This window comes from Corythoichthys intestinalis, chromosome 11, assembly GCF_030265065.1.
Source record: "Corythoichthys intestinalis isolate RoL2023-P3 chromosome 11, ASM3026506v1, whole genome shotgun sequence".
NCBI classification, from domain to species: Eukaryota; Metazoa; Chordata; class Actinopteri; order Syngnathiformes; family Syngnathidae; genus Corythoichthys; species Corythoichthys intestinalis.
The window spans coordinates 28,196,705-28,216,225 of record NC_080405.1 but is presented as its reverse complement, the minus strand read 5'-3'; positions in this window follow the sequence as shown (position 1 = coordinate 28,216,225).

The window sequence follows — 19,521 nt, the reverse complement described above, 5'->3', positions numbered from 1 at the left end:
TTATCAAGCTAATATAAGCAACTGCAAAGCCATTTTCAACTTCGCAAAGCTGATTCGACGTTTCCAGGTATGTGTGGCACAAGCCTTGTTTTGCCAGCAGCCTAACTTTGTACCTGCCGTATGTCAGCATTTTTTCACGCTTGAATGTATCATTATATGAACGGCCATCAAAAAGAAGTTGGGTCAAAAGTGTCCTCATTTAACATATCTTTGAAGCGGTTACTTACAATGAGTCTACAAAATATGCTAGGAAGAAACGTTAGGTGTTTACCCTGCTGTTAACTTTCCATTCATTTCCCCATTAAAACCTCTTGACAGCTATACTGTACACACATTTTTTATGAATATGTGCTGATCCCAAGACACTTTATCTTCCCAAAGTGCTTCTGAATCTTGGGTGTCTAATTTCTGCTTTGTATGAATCGAAATTTATGATATGTGAGAAAAGGGAGGTTTCATGAGGTTGTTTGTGCATTCGAGGCTTTGGGGACAACCTCTGAAGGGATGTTAGCATATTGTTGTGACACAACTTGCTTTCACATTCTTGGAAAACACATGCATGAAATGTATAGTGGGTTAACAAGAAAAAGGAGGTCAGCCGTCTTTGATCACATTTTGACAAGATCCACGTTTTAGAGTGATAAGGTTCACATTTTAGTGATAAGGATCACATCATAACTTATTGGTTGCCATGGAAAACAAAAGACATCCAATCCATTTAAACTACCGGGGGCTGGCAGCGAATGATCACAGGATGAAGTTCTAGTTTGACATGAAAACTTGTCAAGTCATAATATTACAGTGGGGGTGAAAAAATATATTATTTTAATATTATTATTATACTATATATATATGTTATATATGTATTATATATAATATAACATAAAATATAATATTAATTATATATAATTCCAGTTCTGTAAAGTAAAAACATGCCAAAAAAATTCTGCGATCAAAGGTGGAATATGACAAATGAAAATAGTAACTTTGCAGGAATATAGCAAAACTGGTTTAGCTAAAATGGCAAAAAACATTTCTTAAAAAATGCACCAAAAATATATAAATGTCCATAAACATTGTACTGAAAAAGTTTAAAACAGGCAGAAATGTATTGAGTTTAAAAGTTAAATACAACTGAACTTGCAGGAAACATGTATTAAGGTATATTCCTTTTCATGTTAATGTGATCTGTACAATCCCGATTTTTAAATTTTCAAATCTGACTCACGCCTTGTTTGTATAAACATATCTAAAGTGACTGCAATATGAAGGCCAAGTTCGCACTCGTCCAACCTGTATGTCATCAAAAGATGACTATTAGAAACACTTTACACTGCATAAAAAAGGATTCCAACAATAAACATATTTACATTTTATTGTATTTCTCAATGCATTGCCTGAACGTTTTTGTAAGTTAGTGAGTGTTATGATGTGAATTTTGTTTTCCTTTGAGGTGTCTTGAACAAAAAAACGTGCTTACACTGTTTTGTCTGCTATTCACCAACTAAAAGACACAATCGAGGCATTCTGATGTCATTTTACGCTCAAAAAGTCCAAACGTAACCCCTACCTCGCTACTTTGCGTTGAAGATCTTTAGTCGTCAAGCTTGGCTAGCGTGTGAAACATTCGGCATCCCCACGCCGAGTCGGCCGTGTGGATTTCCCCCAAGTCAGCAAATCGGGCCACGCCCTCCTCCTCAGCAGGCGCCATCTTTGCTCTGCGGGTTCGCCACTTTTCTTTGGACCCGCCATTTTTTCACGCTCTGCCTAGCAACAAGCAGCCATTTTGGGCTTGACGTCAAATTCATGTAAATAAAGCCATTTCATCTCGGGCGCCGATGAATCGCGTTCCATGCGACCCGCGGCGTGTCGGCGCCCCAGCTGTGCCTCGGGAGGGGGGGCGGTGGATTTGTCACAGCAGGTCTTTGGATTTTCTGCATCATCATAACGGCGCGTGACATCTTGCGTAATGTACGCTGGGCGGAGTCTCATGGCTTTGGAGGTACGCTCATCGCATTTGGCGGTATTGGCCGGGCTGACTGTCATTTTGTCTGGATGTTCGCCCCCCGACAAGTGGTGCTGTGACACCCCTAACATCCTCAGGTCAAGCAGACCTGCTTCGCCTTTCATCAGGTTGCCCTTTTTTGTCTTGGATCTCATCCGTCTCCATTCATCTGGTGAAGCTTCCTGTACTGTCTTTTCTCCGTCTTTATGCATCACAAAGATTCGGCTGTAAAATAATGAGCAAGCCATTAATAATCCCTGAAAGGCTGAAACAATGGAATAAAAGGGCGACGTGCGTATATCTCACGTCGGCTTCTTAGGTAATCTGCTTGGTGTCTAAGCCGGTCTGTGTGTGACAGCCGAACAATTAAGGCTCTTGTGTGAAAAAGTGAGTGTCGATGATGTAATTGCAGAAGGCGGCCACCCCACAAGGTCGTGGCGCAAAATCTTATGCGGTTATGGTGGTTTGTGAACATCAGGCCTTCTCTGCTGAGTTGCCATTGACGGTGTAGATTTCTTTTCTATTTAAGCTGTGAGTGGTGGCAGTGATCATTTGCTGCTAGCCTCTCGCAGTTCAAATGCAAAGGACATCCAGCCGTGTCAGTGGCACGGAAACATGAAAACAATCAGACTTCAACTTGATTTTAAATTTTCCCACAGAGTGTTGATCGTTGGTTGGTTTAAAATAATCTGCATTGACTGTTGATTTGTTTTGTTTTTCTTTTTTTTTTCCACAATACTTGAAATTTTGTAATGCTAGAGGTTTCTATATTTCTGCATTTTTTTCTACTTATTGTTGGACAGACCCTTCATCAGTCCAATCTTTGTTAAAATTTCTGGGACGAATGAATGAAAAGAGTTGTAACATTTAGGTTTTCTTGTGTGTAATTGCAATTACTCGGCCGTCAACTATCAACGTTAAAATGACAAAATCCCAGGCCACGTCTATATTGAGTACTCCAAACCTCGTGAACACTCGTCTCCCTTGACGAGTGTTGCCATATTCTCACCAATCTGAGCTACCAATGAGGGTTGGACTCTAAGGCATAGGACCCACCCCTCCTCATATCTAATGCATGTTTGTCTTTTTGAAGCATGGCAGTTCGCCTCTGTGGATGCTTCATAAAAAGAATTTTCTTTTCCTTTCCTCCTCTCTATCATGATTCTGGTTTTCACCCAGTTTTTGACAGTAGTTGATGAGGCACACGTTCTGGGAACTCTTACTCTGACCATAATTCAAGACCCCTATTTCCAATCCCCCCTGCTTGCACCTTAATGATGTCCCTTCGCCAGCAAGGGCATCTCGTATATTTCATGCTGATATGATTTACTGTTTCCCTACTGTGCACAAAAATATACCGTCTTTTGGCACAATGAACCCTGATGGCACACAACAATTAAGAATCTTTTTGGTTATTATCTTGCTCTTGAAAGAGAGATTGACAGGTTTCGTGATATTTCAAAATTTCCCACCTTCACCCTTCTAGCATCTATCCTTGGAGGACGTTACTAGACAGAGTTGACAGAGGATCTTCCATCCCGGTCACCAACTGGGTCGGTCTAGCCTAGCCGGTGTATTTCGTAGTTGCATCACGTAAAAGTTACATGAATTTTCTTAACAATATAAACCTATCACTCAACTTCTGAACCGCAAACATTTTTGTAGCGTCAAGCTAATCCCTAACCCGTAACAGTTACGTTTTAACCGAAATTTGGGGTTTTAGTTGAATACATAATGTTGTGTATTTAAAAACTTCAGAGAAAATTGAATACTTTCATTCATAAGTCATGCTGCCAGTAGATTCCGCCATTTAAGACGATAATTTTGAGGCTTGGCAGTAGCACGTTATGCAATCTAAAATATGGCTGTTAAGGCTGAGTTATGCTTCTGCGGCAGACCTATGCCGTCATGGCGGACCCGATTTACGACCCTCCGCCGTAGCATGATGTGCACCTCTATAAAATCCTGACTAGGCGTCATGTCAATGTGTGGTGACGTGACGCAAATGGACTGTGATTGGTCCGCTCAGACTATTGTTTCCAGTTCAGCGCGAGATCACCGCCATTTTCAAACAAGCCGACGAGAATATCATCAAAGATGTCCGCAAGTACGACAACCTTTTCAATGTCTCGTCAAGACATTATAAAGATTGCCAAATGGCAAGCAATTTGTGGAAGGAAATTGCTAAAAATACGGGGCTGGAGGTCAGCGAATGCATCAAAAAAAATGGAAGAACCTCCGAGACAAGTATGTGTGTGTTCGGAAGTGAATGGCCACACGAGGCGGTGACCCAGCCGGCCAAAAACTGCCAGCTCTTTATCACTTTATGTCGTATTTTTGGTTGGTGCACTTTGTCATTTATTATGTACATACAGTATGATTGCTGTGAGTCTGTGACTTATTTACAGACATTTGTATGATCAACATTTGTTGTTCAATGTTAATGAGCTGAAGATCCACATTGAAGCATTCCATCTCCGTTGCCATTGTTGTCTAACCGGAAGAAAATTCGACAGGAGTTCCCCAAAACTGCACAAACACAGCGCAATACCCCTCTAGTGGCTTGGCGGTGAATTACAGAGCAACGCGTTCCCTTGCTGTAGAGCTATCGAATGCTCATTGACGCAGTAGGGTCTACCGCAATGCAGAAGCATAACTCAGGCTTTAGTGGAGTATACTACAGTTACGTCCTACAATATTGGCTGAAATTGGCTGATTTGGAGGATACATTATCAGTGTGTGAGAGGAGCACCCATCGAGTTTTACTAGATTGGGCCGTGACGTAACTGGCCTTCAAATGCAGACTCAGAGTGTGCAGACCTTAAATTGGGGCACAGTTTATGGCTCAACTCTTTGTTAGTAGTTAGTTTTAGTCCAAAGTACTCCAAATTACTTTGTGGGGAAAAGAAATCATTGTTGACGTGGTAATTTTTGCTGAATTTGACATAATCCGGCACCCACTCTCATATTTTTACCTTTGTTGAGAAATGCGTTTGTATATGGCAGTGTTTTGCAGTGGCGAAAAGGTTGACTGTGCATGTGTTGTGACTAGTGAAAAAGCTACCGTAATTTCCCGAATATAACGCACACTTTTTTTCCCCAAAATCGACTTGTAAAATCATGGTGCGCATTATACACGGGTACAGGGATGGAGTCAGAAATGTATGTATATATATATATATATGTGTGTTTATATATATTATATACATATAAAGACCGATTTTTTTTTTTATTGACATGGCCATGTTGCGTCGAAGAAAACGTATGCGGCGATCCGTTGCCGACCATTACGGTACATGACGTCACCATTTTGTTTCGGTAATACTTCACTCTGATTGGTCGAATGATTTCGTCTGTGTTAAATTCGGCTTTTTTCACTCTTCATAAAGCACAGAATTTAGTTTCTTGAACTCATTTGAGTCAACGTTTATTGCAACTCGGCAACTTGGACCATAACAAACGTAACACAACACAGACTTCCTGTGTCCGTCAACTATATCTGTCCCTCGGGAAACTCAAACCCAAATAACAATAGTTCCTCTTGTTACAGTAGCGATGCGCTCGTTCTGATTTCCGACTTCGGTCCTCACTTTTATTTTACTGTATCAATCCATGGAAGAAACATTTATTCATCATGATGAAACGATCAAGTTATACAGCAGCCTTTAAAAGAAAAGTCACATCTGTTTTGTTTTCTCCTGGATTTTGTTAAGTTGGAGAAGTTGTCAGGTCATATTATTACCGTGCATATTGTCAGTTTACCGTAATGTTTTGAACTACCAATGTGCTATGCTTGTGCTGTGTTTCACCAGTCAGTAAAATGACATTTCTGTATCTGTACACGAGCTCTGTTTTCTTGTACTCTTCTATTTATTGGTGCTAAAATTAGGGTGCGCGTTATACACGGGTACAATAATTTTCCCTAGATTTTACAAGTAAATTTGGGGTGCGCGTTATACACGGGTGCGCCTTAGATTCGGGAAATTACGGTCGATCTGACTTGCGGTCTTCAATGTCAATCAAAGAAGGGTGGGTGATAGGCTAAGGGACTCTGACATTGGTTCCTCCTTTTCCTGGTATCCTGCATGACAATCTCCAATAGCAAGGACACGATCGACTACCTTTGAGATCTACTAATCAATCCTAATCGACGTATTGGGAAACCTCAGGTTTTAAGCAACTACTCAGTTTTGGAAATGTCAGTTCCAATTGAATGCGGCTGGCTAATTATTCTCGTTTTACCAAATACCCTTTAAAGCATTTGTTCAACAATGTTTTCTGCTTTGATCGTCACGCCTAAAGAGTACAACGACACCTCAGATTCAACACCGAAAAAATACATTGCAGAAAAGGCCTGTTGTCTTTGCTTTCTCAAAACTATCACGTTTCATTAAGCGACAGTTTAGTCGTACGACACTTTTTGCGCACTTTATCAAATCTCTGCCGTTTGAGGTTGGACTTGAAAAAAAATGAAGAAAAAAAGGAAGTTACTGATGATGAGCCAGGAGGTTTCAAAGCGACGCGTAATGGCGAGTGTTTAATTTTATCAGTTGCAGTATGCATGGCAAGGCGGCTGTGTAATCAAGCCTGTGAAGTCCACATCAGAAGGGAGGATTCTGTTTATGATCCTGGCCTCTCTTGAAGTCGCTCCATTCGTCCGGTGTGCTCGAATCTGACTCCCTGCCACATTTAGGTCTACCTGACGTGATTCTCTGTGTTATTTCCTAGAGACCCCCAAGGGTCCAACTCAACATTGATGGATGTAGAGTGGCGTGGGTGAGGGGGATATCCCCCCTTGGAGCCCCTTCTCCTCCCATGGTACAAAACCTTAGGAATTCCCCTTGGGCCTTTTCAATTACAGTTTGACCAAGCTTTGCACCGTGATGATGTGTTGCTTTAGGGAAGTGACATTAATGAAGAGGACAAATGTGGTGTTGTCCCTAAAGAGCATGGCGCTGGCACAAAGGGACTTTAATGGGGAGAAATTCACGCTCACCTATTGTCATTGATAGCATAAGCCTTGCAGACTGCTGCGTCTTTAGGATTGCTCTCAAGTTAAAGAACTATTGATGCAAATAGTAGGGGCGCTGGCCGACGGCAAAAGAGAGTAATTAGCAACCGGCGCTCCTTTGAGGAGCCCAGGTGAAGGATTGCGTAGTGCTTAAGAGAAGCTTTGGACTGGACGGCGATCAATGGGGTGTTCTGACCTTGTATTGGTGATATGCTAATGGTATGTTCAGCAGAGAGGCATGCTGGTTGTGAGCTGGAGGGAAGGTGACTTGAGTTGCGTAATTTGATCGGAGTCACATTGAAATGGCCAGTTTTAAGATTTGGGATCAAACTTAATCAAGGCACAATTTACCAACTGTTTTGGAAATCTGCATTTTAACCCATTCGCTGCCATTGACACAATGGACGTCCAATCTATTTGAACTGAGAGGGCTTGGCAGCGATTATCGCTGTCAGTGGCAGCCAATGAATAAAGTGATAGACATGATCATGTGCATCCCAGCAAAAATAATCTCATTCAATAATGGGAAAAAAACAAGGAATTTCAATTTTTTGAATGTAAAATAGTGCAGAAAAAAATGTAAATTAAAGCCATTATTTCCTTGAAGTCGGCGAAATAGTCGTTGTCAGATATTTATTTAATGCCAGTTCTATTTAGCGAATCAACTACGAGTATCTTATTTATCTACTTGTAAAGCATTGGCAATCCACTGTGCTACGTGCGGCTGTAAGAGAAACTAGCTTTATTTGACCCAGGAAATGAAGTGGGCTTTATCTGACTCTCAGATAGAGAAAGGAGAAAGACGGTGACAGATTGAACAGGCACAGAAACAATAAAGATTGTGTGCCTATTTTATTAGTTACGTTTTACCTGTCTTGTGTGGATCAGCCTTTATGAGCTATACATGCGCGGCTTCACCTGATGTCACATTAATCATCATTTTTTTGTGTTCAAACATAATTTTCTACATCATCGGAGGTATAAGAACATTATACTAGGTGTTTAAGATATGTAGTGTGCATTTTGATTTTTTTGGGAAGAAACTTGCCTGATGATTTGCTCATCAAGCAATCATAATTTCTTTTGTTGTGTTGCAAGAATGCTATATTTGACACAGTGATGTTTTCGTCAACAATTTCATCAACAAACAATTTTTTCATGACGATGACGTCACAATGACACGCGGAAAACATGACGACAGGAGCCCTAGGTGAAAATTCGTCATAGTTTGTTATATTTTGTGTAGTTAGCACGCATTTAGCAGTGTTTAGTCGTGCCACTCGTGACATGCTGTGCCTCCCACCTGACCCCCCGCCTCACACACACGTGAGTAAGCTTATGTCCATTCCAGGCTCCTTTTGTGAAACATATGTGTCAGGTGCTGCTTGGTAAGTTTTGCTTTCTTATCTGGACTAGATATGCCATGTTGCTTTAGCCTTTAAAGGTCTGTGCTGAGTGATCATCACACACTAAACTAACGTGTAGCGCTGCGTTAGCATAGCGTTTGTGTTAGCATTAGCATTTAGCGTGGTGATTCGGCGTCTTTTCAAACTCTTGGAAAACATTTTAAATACAGTTCATGGCATCCAAGTGAGTTTAATTAAGTGCATATAATGCACTGTTTTCTTGCTGAGTGTGTATTATCATCAAGAAAAAGGTGATATCCTTGTAGACTCAGTTATGTGCTCGTCTGTCAGGTTCATTCGAAATTAGAGATGTGCCGATCGATCGGGTCCAATCACGTCATTTTCAAAGTATCGGAATCGGCAAAAAATATCGGCCATGCCTTTTTTTAATAGATATACAGTATATTTTTTGATTAAATCGTTTTCTAATTGTATTTAACGTTACAGACATAATATGTTACACTCACCCAGAGTCTTTAGTTTAGGCTTAAAGTAGGGTTATCAAATTTATCCCAATAACGGCGGTAAATAATGTTTTTAAAAATGTATCACGTTAAAATATTTAACGCAATTAATGCATGCGCTGCACGACCCACTCACGCATTGTCGCGCTCACTCTGTAATGACGCTGTTTTACCTATAAAGAGAGATAAAAGGCAGCATAAAATGAGTAGAGTGAAATTTGGCAGCCTTTGCAGCCTTTTTTTAATTGGCTAAAGCCTTACAATCCCTCTCCCTACGATTAGAAATATCGTGGGAAGCAATGTGGGGAAACAAGGTAGCAATTGATCTTTTTCTTAACACGGTATATTATTTCCCAAAGCAGAGAAGATATATCAATTGGTAGCACTACGCACAGTCATGGTTCCACTTCCCATCATGCATTTGGGCATGGCTACAGTATCATTTTACTGTAAGCTCAACAGATACACTAGATGGCAATATTTAATCACAATATACAAAGTCACAAGTCTTTCTATCCGTGGATCCCTCTCACAGAAAGAATGTTAATAATGTAAATGCCATCTTGAGGATTTATTGTCATAATAAACAAATACAGTACTTATGTACTGTATGTTGAATGTATATATTCGTCCGAGTTTTATTCATTTTTTTCTTAATGCATTGCCAAAATGTATATGATCGGGAAAAATTATCGGGAATGACTGGAATTGAATCGGGAGCAAAAAAAAGCAATCGGATCGGGAAATATTGGGATTGGCAGATACTCAAACTAAAACGATCGGGATCGGATCGGGAGGAAAAAAACATGATCGGAACAACCCTATTCGAAATAGTTGGAAACGTTTTATTTATTTATTTATTTATTCATACACAAAAACTTTTGAAGTTTATAGACAAAAACATTTTGACAATTGTCGACCTAAAGTATACGAAATTTGTCTGAGTTTTTGTTGACTAAAACTAGACGAACATGAACACATTTTAAAATGACTAAAATATGACTAAGAAGTAAGTATTTTCGTCCAAAAGTTCAAATTGCTTTTGTGGAGAATTTGACTCATGTAAAAGAAAAAAAGTAGACCTTGAATATTAAAATTCAGTAAACAAAAACGATTTGATATAAGGTCAGTATTTTCTGGTTTATTTGTTTTTATTCAAAGCAAAAATATCAACAGCACAAAAACATAAAATGGGAGGAGGCAAATTCAGATATAATTCAACAAATGGAGTGAAACAGCACAACTGGCGCAACATGTGAAGTGACTGCATACCTCTGTTTTGTTGGTCCACTGCAGTCACTAGCAGTCCTATTGAATTTCAGAAATAGAGTCATGTGACACCGCCCAAGGTGCCAAAACTAATAAATCATGCAAATAAATGAAAGCACCGAGCGCAATGTTCATCCAAAGGTTTTGAGACTTTTCTACAATCAGTTGAAGGAGAAAAAGTCTGAAACCTTTTGACCAAGGGTGTAGTTCAATGTAATGGAGTAAAAAGATAAATTCCAAGTAAAAATACTTAAAAGTCTGACAATTATTATCTAAAACCTTTTTGCATTCATTTCCCGTACCTCTTACACTCACGTAGGCCTGTCGCGATAACAAATTTTAGGGGCCGATAAATTCTCTCATAAATGATTGCGATATGCGATATTATTGCGCCCCCCCCCAATTTTTTAAAAACTAATTTACAATTAGACAGTAAGAATACAGTATGTATTAATAGTACTAAGTAATATTAAGTGCACCCATTTAAACGCAATAAACGTTTACTCCTAAATTCAAAAATACTTTTTAAGAAATCACGAATAAAAACAATGGACCATGCCTCTTTTAAGTAAAAGACAACAATATCAATACTGCACAGAAACGCAGAATAAATAAAATGTCTTTTTCAAGAAAAAAAATTAAAATTGCACTTCAATAAATTAAGCATTTAGGCACAGAGGTATAAAGTTGTAGTAACACAAACAATTGCACTTCAACAACAACAGAGAAAAATACATTAATTAAGTAGCAGTAACAAAAATTTGGCTTCACTAAGGCTAGGTTCATACTGCAGGTCTTAATGCACAAATCCGATTTTTTGTCATGTTCGGTTTTTTGGTGTGGCCGTTCAGACTGCCTTTGTCCATGGGGCCCATTCAAGTATCACGCATGCGCACTAATTTGCAGTCCGAGATGCGCTCAGTAAAGTGACCCGCATGCGCAGAAGCATCAAAACAAATTACACATGCTAGCTCAATGTCATTCCAGGGTGATCATATTTTGATTTCCAAAAAGATGATACAAATAAAAGACATTAATGATCCCCGTTTAGTCTTTTATTTAAAGTTTATATGGACTGATAGAACGCATACACGCACTGCACATAAGCCTTGATTTGTGTGCGTGACATGACGTGGGTGTGTCAATTTGCCCCGTCTCGGCCATGTAAGCAATACTGAAATATTGCTCATTCGGTGCATAAAATGAAAATCAAAAATTGTCAGGCTTATCCTTTTCTTCATTTATTTTTTTACGACTGTGGTCAAGCCCGTTTCTACATAAAAGCAGAGTTCAAGCTAGAAGTTAATGCACAGCTACATCACTCCCGTCCTGCCTGCCGCTTTCGTTTTGCTGACGTCATTGCTGCATGAATTCCGATTCGGGAGACTTGAAAGTTCAGACTGCCAACCACATTCTGGAAAAATGTGGCCCAGATCGGATTTAGACCACATACGTGTTAGGAACGGCAAGCCGTTAATGGTGATCCAAAACACAGACCAAGAGATCAGTAGAGCGAATGTTTGTATTTAATGAGTACAACAAAGGGAGCACGCTAGGAAACGCAAGTATAACAAAGTACAACTGAGAGAGCACGCTAGGAAACGCGAGTATAACAAAGTACAACTAAGAGAGCACGCAAGATGGCGTCAATGTAACTGAGTACAAAATTCTAACGACAAAATCCAAAAGAGCACAAAAGTAAATAAGATCAAACCAGAACACGACCGAAGAATGTCGGGAAGCACCGAGGATGACGATGAGCACACAGCGGTAAGCAAGGCAGGTAACAAGCATATGCAATAGTCCGACACTTGTGTATGGTGACAGGAGTCCTTAAATAATAAGTGCTCCTGATGCGTCGCAGGTGTGTTGTGCAGCCCCGCCCATCTAGTTTATTCAAGTGCTGGAATAAAAGGAAAATAAATGAGAAGGCACACAAACGTGGCAATACGAAAGTGACCCAGATCGGATTTGAAATGGTCCACTTCAATGCGACTTGTCACGTTCAGACCGTCAAGTTTATGCTTCACTTGAGTCGGAAAAACACGAAAAAATCAGATTTGTGCATTAAGACTTGCTTTATGAACTAGCCTAAAGCCTGAGTTATACTCCCGCGTTGCGGTGACGGCGTAGCGACTACGGCGTCATTCGACATTCGATAGTTCTGCGGTGAGGGAACGCGTTGCTCTGTAATTCACCACCAAGCCACTAGAGGGATGTGGCGTTATGTTTGTACGGTTTTGGGGCATGCATGTTTACTTCCGCTAGTCGGAGAAAAATAAACAATGCAATATGGAACTCTTGAAAGTAAATATTCTGCTCATCAACACTGAATAAATATTGAACATACAAATGTTGAGGGGCAGGCGACGCAGAAGACGGTTTCGAGGCGGTCTGGCCGACTTTTGATGCCGCACAGAGTTTTAGACTCAGGTGGAGAGAGCTAGCTGTGGCGTCTAGCTTCAAACTGGCGTCGAGCACTGCGTTCAAGGTCTGCAAAGCCCTCCAGCCCGATTTGTTTGCCGTGTCCTACAACCAGCCAGTGGGAAGCCATAGCAGATTTCTGGCGTCTAGGGAACTTCCCAAACTGCGTTGGGAGGCTTGATTTTAAGGTTATCGTAAAAAGCACCGAGGCACTCTCAATCAGTGATGATGTATCGTGTGTGTGAACTGTCTGTTATTGAAAATTAAAGATCAAAACAACTCTTGACACCAATTCTGTGCTTTATTCTTTATATACTTGAAGTGTGACACGTAAATAAGTCACAGACTCACAGCAAACATATGTACACAGTAAGTGATGAAGTGCACCAACCAAAAATACGACATAAAGTGATAAAAAGTTGGCAGTTTTTGGCCGACTGGGTCACCGCTTCGTGTGGCCACTCGATTCCGACCACCCACGTCTCGGTGGTTCTTCCATTTATTTATTTTTTCGATCGCCGACCTTACCATTTGGCAATCACAATAATAATTTCTTGACGAGACTTGCTCTTCGATGATACTCCCGTCGGCTTGGTCCATTTTTGCGTGTAGAAAACAATGTTTGATTCTATTGTACAATGGCGGTGTTTTCGCGGTAAACCGGAAACAACAGTCTGAGCGGACCAATCACAGTCCGTTTTCGCTACGTCATACGCGTCTACGCGACGCGAAGGTTACAAAAATCGAGAGGTGCGCGTCAGGCTACGGCGTAGGGTCGTAACTCGATTCTTCCTTGACGGCGTAGGTCTGACGCGGAAGTATAACTCAGGCTTAAGTGTCAAACAACATTAAACAGAGGTAAACCGGTCTGATTTCTTCAGCAATGTAGCAGGCTACACTTTCCGTGAGGGAATGCCATTCTGGGGATCTCGTTTGGATTTCTCAAATCAAGCGATTACCTCTTTAATTGTCGATTGATGTGACGAGGAAGGCTCCACTTGTTACGATGCAGTTTTCTTACCAAGCAGTGAAAACTAAAGAGGGTGACAGTGTTTCAAATGAGCATGTAGATTTGTTGTGTTGGCCCTCTTTGTTGAAACAACCTCCAAACACATTTTGCTGACTGGTTCATCCTTTTTGGTTGCCTCGCCATTTTCATGTGGTTTAAAATCAAAATATTCCCACACCGGGGCTGTGGTGTTTAGCTTGGAAATCAGCATTTTCCGTCCATTTTGGTCTTCCTCACTCTGCTTGCTCATTACTGTATGCTGACAGTGCACTCGACCCCAATAAAACAGAGTGAACCCTCGTCACATCATATTGCGCTGTTGGTAACATGGAAGCAGAACTTTTAACAGCACATCCGCAGCACATCTGCCGCACGTGCGCGCATGCATGCATGTATGCACCCACGTGAGGCGATAAATCGCAGTGGGAAAATTACGGCCTTCATTTTCATTTACCGTGCGATAAATGGAATTACTGCATATCGTGACAGGCTTACACTCACGTGGGTCATGGGGGTGATGGAGCCTGTCCCACCTAACTATGGGCAGGAGGTTGCTTGGCACGTCCAGACTGTTCTCCCTGTATTTTTCAAACACTGAGAGAAAAGTCTGGGAACCAGCCCATTAACGGCCTCTTGAGCAGGTACAAAATCAATCGACAAATCAGATACGTTTATTTGCGTGACGTGTTCTTAACGAGCAACGTCACTCTTGCGTGTCGGAAGTCATCTCCACAACAACACAGATGGAGAACAGGAGAGCCGAGAATATGTTCCAATCCACGGTAAAATCAGTTTTGAATGACCAAAAACACATCGACACGAGTCATTGACAACAGTCTGTCTCGCGCTAGCCATGTTGAATAAACTCCGCTCTCCTCGTATGTTTACTTCCGCGCGCAAGTCCCTCGTCCTGCCCTCGTCGTTTTACTAACGTCACGTCTGCCGGTCGCTGATTGGTCCACTCCGCTGTCTGTTTGTTGTGGCTTGCTTCGCCCTGGAAATTGTATCCACTGAATGGTGGCCAGACTCAATAGCTGGAACAGCGGTGAGTCCTGTGTACCAGGCAAGGCAGGAGGTGGAGTCCAATCTGAATTGTTTGACAGCCCACCAATTACTACTTTATTTCTTTAAATTTAATTAAGTTTGAGGTGGTGCGGCTTATAGTCAGATGCGCTCTGTAGTGGGGAATATATGATACTTGACTTAACTCGTTTGACAATTAGCTACTCTGTACTTCCAAGCGTCGGAATTTGACGGTTACACATTCACTGCTGATCATTGATTAATTGAGCACTTCTTTCTAGTTATTACAGTAAATCATAGTACACAGTATTTTATTATTATAGTGCATATCATTTACTGTAACTCTCCACATTACTCTAGATCTTTGTGCTTTATTTCAACTAATTTGTCTGTACTGCACCTAATATACTGCATTACAAGTTCCATGAATAATGCCAAGTACTGTATGTAAGTTAAAAAACTGCAGATGCAGCAAATTACATGTTTTATGAGTTGTGTACATTAAGATACAGTATGAGTTTCAAGTTGGGGAACACGCCAGAGGCCATGGTAGACTATCATAACAAAAAAAAAAAAAAAAAACTTAAGTGCTGATGATTGAATTCATATAGGCTCAATTTTGGATGAAGCCTCTGCATGACATCTCATTATATTGTAGAGGTGTATCTAATTTGACAATTGTATCTCATTTGATCATATCTTTTGACAACCACTGGTGTTCAGTTTTTTCCCCTGCTGCTAATAACCGCAGTCATTTGTGGGCAGCGAGAAGGTGAATCCGTTTCTGTGACGCCCCCGAGCGCTAGACAGATGTTGAGGGTGGAGTCGCTGTTTACTTGTTGGAGTGTGCGCCAGCTTCGAATGAAACCCAGTGTGTCAGGATTGAAGTCCCCGTGTATCGAGCCCTGGCGGACCAGCGAGGTTACGAGGGACTCTTTGATCATTTTCAGCGTTCCCAAATAAATGTTGCCTTTGAACATTCCCTCTCACTCGTGCTTTTATTTATACGATGAAGCCTATTTAGACAATCAAGGAGTCGGTTGGGGGAATAATGAGGCTTGCCATCTCCTCGCTGGTGTCAGCGTGGACACGGGCTCCTTTTCAATCAGTTAAAAGCAGCTCTGTTAATTAAAGCTCTGCCCAAATCATTTTCATAAAACTTGCTGAATTCCTTCAGATCTGTTGTCAGCAAGCAGCCGAGTTTCTTCTAGTCCGTCTCCACTCTATGAGAAATCCCACTGACCCATATAGTTGATCTCCTTTTTGAAGCGCGGAATAATATAGATTCCAAGTTAAGAGAGTGGAGGCTCTATTAATAGTCCCGTTTGAGGTGCACATCCTCCTCCGCCTTCTTCTTGTTGCTGCTGCTGAAATTCCCGAGTAGGATGTTCTGATTGGAGGAAGGCCGGGATTATTACCTCACGCCGTTTCATCAGCCTTGCAGCTGCTAACTGTTTACAGGCGCCTCTTTAGCGTAAGCGTGACAACCTGCGATGCCACCTCAACTCGTGTTGCTACCAACAACATCATATTGATCTTTCGCACCATTTTAACCTTAGTGGCTGCAGATTGCTCGTATCCCTCCACTGTCTCACACCATAAAAAATACATAAAAAACATTGAGTTGTTCGTTGCCATTGATGGTGATAAGCATCCAATCCATTTTTGTAATGGTACATATGTTCTTTATCCTCTGCAGAGAAAAGCACGCTCAAAATAAGACTTTAGGTAATAATAAATCTTGAAGTGAAAATTTCTTGGGTGATTGTTCATAAATTAAAAATGAGAAAACAAAAATTGCCTCCTCAGAGAGTCATATCTCAATTTGACCCTCGCTTTTGGCTTTTGGCAGTGGTAATTAGTGGTAGTACATACACTGCTGGCCAAAAGTCACCCCTGCAAATCTGTCAGATAATGCTCCATTTCTCCCAGAAAATAATTGCAATTACAAATGCTTTGGTGGGAATATCTTTGTTTAATTTGCTTTTCATAAAAATAAAATAAAAAAACACAAAAGGCAATGAAAAAAAAATTAAATCACTATCATTTTACACAAAACTTCAAAAATGGGCCGAACAAAAGTATTGGCACCCTCAGCCTAATATTTTGTAGTGCAACCTTTACATAAAATAACTGCGAACAACCGCTTCCGGTATCCATCATTGAGTTTCTTACAATGCTCTGCTGGAATTTTAAACCATTCTTCTTTGGCCAACTGCTCCAGGTCTCTGAGGTTTGAAGGGTGCCTTCTCCAAACTGCCATTTTCAGATCTCTCCACAGGTGTTCTATGGGATTCAGGTGTGGACTTATAGCTGGCCACTTTAGCAGCCTGCAGTGCTTTCTCTCAAACCATTAATAGTGCTTTTTGAAGTGTTTTTTGGGTCATTGTCCTGCTGGAAGACCCATGACCTCTGAGGGAGACCCGGCTTTCTCACACTGGGCCCGCCATTATGCTGTAAAATTTTTTGGTAGTCTTCAGACTTCATAATGCCATGCACACGGTCAAGCAGTCCAGTACCAGAGTAAGCAGAGCAACCCCAAAATATCAGGGAACCTCCGCCATGTTTGACTGTGGGGACCGTGTTCTTTTCTTTGAAGGACTCATCCCCCCCCCCCCCTGTAAACTCTATGTTGATGAATTTTCCCAAAAAGCTACTTTTGTCTCATCTGACCAGTGATCATTCTTCCAAAACGTTTTTGGCTTTCCCAGGTACATTTTGGCAAACTCCAGCCTGGCTTTGTATGCCTCTGGGTCAGAAGTGGGGTCTTCCTGGGTATCCTACCATAGAGTCCCTTTTCATTCAGACGCCTATGGATAGTATGGCTTGACACTGTTGTACCCTTGGACGGCAGGACAGCTTGAACTGGTTTGATGTTAGTCAATGTTCTTTATCCACCATCCGCACAATCCTTCGTTGAAATCTCTCATCAATTTTTCTTTTCCGTCCACATCTAGGGAGGTTAGCCACAGTGCCATGGGCTTTACACTTATTGATGAAACTGCGCACGGTAGACACAGGAACATTCAGGTCTTTGGAGATGGATATGTCGCCTTGAGATTGCCCATGCTTACTCAACAATTTGCTTCTGAAGTCCTCAGACAGTTTTTTGGTCTTCTTTCTTTTCTCCATGCTCAATGTGATACACACCAGTACACAGGACAGAGGTTGAGTCAACTTTAATCCATTTTAACTGACTGCAAGTGTGATTTAGTTATTGCCGCCACCTGTTATGTGCCACAGGTAAGTCACAGGTGCTGTTAATTACAAAAATTAGAAAAGCATCACATAATTTTTCAAAGGGTGCCAATACTTTTGTCCGGCGCATTTTTGGAGTTTTGTGTAAAACGATAATGATTTAATTTTTCCTCCAAATTTTTTCCCCGATTATCTTTCGCGTTTTTTCATTTGAAGCAAAATAAATGAAGATATTACTACCAAAGCATTTGTTAATTGCAATCATTTTCTCGGAGAAATTAAGCATTATCTGACATATTTGCAGGGGTGCCAATACTTTTGGCCAGCAGTGTATACAGTATGTTTTATCCTCCACAAAGAATGAGCAACATGACCGAAGATTGTTATTATTACACCAACATTATAAACATGCTGCCCCTTTTGAGGGAGGGGTGCATTTTTCATTCATTTCAAAAGGGACAAAGCTGATTTGAAATAAGTCCATTTAGTGCAAAATAACAACCACATAAATGATAATTTATGAAAGTAACATGCACTTACTGGTAAATGAAAAAGTACCTTAATAAATATTTGTTAACAGTTCAAAAAGATCAAATGTAAATTTGAAAGAAAACAACTGTCTACTGTAGAACTAAACTGTGCAACGAAATTCGACAGTTTCATTAATGAGTCAAATAGTTTTTCCGGAGAAACACATGACACACGAGAGGCTTGTGCGATTACACGTTTATATTAAAAGTTAACATGGATCTTTGACACATACTGTATCTCTATGAGGAGCAGTCCATGAGTGTCCCAAAAAAAAGTTAATATGCTCGAACAATAGCAAACATAAATTTGCCTTCATGAAAGGAATGGGAGTTTGAACACTGGAGAGCAGCCGAATAACAGATGAAAAGAACAAAAGAAGCAAGTTTTTCTTTCACCTGTCGCTTGCAAAGAGGCAACAGGAGGCTGATTTTCATCATGCAAAGTTCACTTGCTGACATTTAGTCATGCTGAGATCTTTTCTGGCATGTGTTTCTACCGCATTGTGTGCAACGCGCGACATGATTTACTGCAAGAATCATTTTGTGAATAACAGTAAACGGAACATAAATTATAATGCTAAATCGCGCTACCTGCTTTCATCAGAACTTTATATTAACTGCGCAAAAAAGAGGTAAAAACACTATGACATGAATTAAGACATTTGTTATTGAATACATTGTATGTTTGAAGATCATAAATGTGTATGCATTTAGACTTCCTGATATTTTGGTACTTTGGTTTCCAGAATAAATAAAAGCAAAGTGGGTGTCACTTTTAAGCAGTTATATTTGATTCCACTCTGTTTAAAAGTTGTTTTTTCCCCCTCCTTTTGCATGTCATCTTTGTGAAGAAACAGCCGTGCTTTGTGTTTTGTCTTCCAAGAAAATCAATGAATCATCCCCAACTGCTTCTGATCTGTTTTTAATCACTCGATAACAATCACATTGAGTTCATTGTCATGAATTGCCTGTTTGATTGTGCGCTGCTAATCCACGGTGACGTTGAACTATGAATTTACTAATGGTTATGTTTGTTATTTAGTCTTATTTGAACTAAGCACACAAAATGAACTCTTTTACAGAGGGACGCGCCGCTTCAGCCATGTTTTCAGGCTTCTCAGCACACACGGCAAACAACGGTAAGACCAATACAACATGCTTGTGTCAGTGTCAGGACATTCT